The following is a 1,564-nucleotide window of genomic DNA, read 5'->3' on the forward strand; positions in this document are numbered from 1 at the left end:
ATGTAGCCAGTGAGTGGGTTTGATTCCTGGTCATGGCTATAACCGGTGATCGATTCTATCAGAAGTGGGCTTTGGGCCTGTCCCTTCACAAACGCACCTCTCGGCGTCAATCCCAGAGCGATCCTTCTTGTGACAATAACGAGGGCAAAGGTGTGGGGGCGTAAGACTCGGATAAAAAATAAAACGAAGCCGGCACATCTATTCACATTTCAATCCACTTAATTGCATTTCGTTTCCTCACCAAAAGCTCAGAAAAGCCGTCGGTAACACCGTGGGAGCCACACGGTGGCATTTCCACGAAATTAATTTCTGCGCAACCAACAATGGCACTGAATTTAAGGCCCTGATTGAGGGCGGTCGATGCTCAGCAGGGCTCGGTGCGGGGGGTCTGGGCCTGAAGGCGCTTCGGGCGCCCAAGGGATGTCGTGTTATTTACGATGCGCCCCCCCCCCCGTCTCCGAGGGAAGCCACAAGTGTCACCAGATTTACGGTGTGCCCCCTGCCCCCTGCCCCCTGCCCCCCGCCCCGTCTCGGAGGGAAGCCACACGTGTCACCAGATTTACGGTGCGTTTTAATCGTTGAAGAAACACGGGAGCCGTGTGTAGCAGGCCAAGAGGCGTCTCCCTCCACAGGGCCAGTGCGTGCTCACCCTGTTCGGGGAAGCTAAGTGGTTTATCGATTACGTTAACAAGACACGTCCGATTACACTGGTCAACACACTTTTTCTGGCATAAGGTATTCCAACGGTTTTAAGGTAATTTTGGGGTGCTGATTCCAAATGAGTTTTTTGAGATATCAATGATTGCATTTTCAATAAAAACTGCAGAAGAAAAATATTAAATAAATGTGGATATCTACATAAAATGATATTATAAACACACTGTCCTAAAAATACAGCACCATATTTTAACACTAAAGCAGTCACTGACTCGCAACAACTTGCAATCATAACTGACAGAGTTAATTTTGGGTTAAATCAATGAAAATTGGGTATGCCGATAGCATAAAAATGAGATGTGATCGAGCAAATCTAAGATCAGATTTGGAATCGGCACCCTGAAATTAGCCTAAAACAGCTTCAAAAGTCCAGGCCAGAAAAACATGTTCTTTTGTTGTTGACCAGTGTTATCTTTACAGCACCGGCTTGAATGTGCGAACGAAAGACTCCGGTGCTTTTAACAAGTGCGTTGGCTTTATATTAGAGCCGGTCCCATCCAGTGATTCAAGTCGTTGATTTTCTCTGCCAATTGATCGCTTGAAATGCTCGACCAATCGGAACGGATGAAAATGGCGTGGTCCGTACACGGAGCGGCGAGTGTGGCGCATTCGAACGTCGAGCAAAACAACCATCCACTCCGAGTCACTCCCCCAGGAAAAAACATGTCTTGACATTGACTCCGCATCTCCACAAGTGCTTGACTGAATATCAAAACATATCATCGTCCTGTGAAATGTTGTCATTGCTTCGTACGACATGGTCATCACCATTGTCATTGGACGACACAAACTCTGTGGGAGATTGACGGGTGTGGGGGGGGGGTTTCCCACCTTCAGGCGGCAGGAT

The sequence above is a fragment of the Lethenteron reissneri genome, unplaced genomic scaffold (genome assembly GCF_015708825.2).
Source record: "Lethenteron reissneri isolate LAM-NWPU_2019-01 unplaced genomic scaffold, ASM1570882v1 scaffold_1394, whole genome shotgun sequence".
NCBI classification, from domain to species: Eukaryota; Metazoa; Chordata; class Hyperoartia; order Petromyzontiformes; family Petromyzontidae; genus Lethenteron; species Lethenteron reissneri.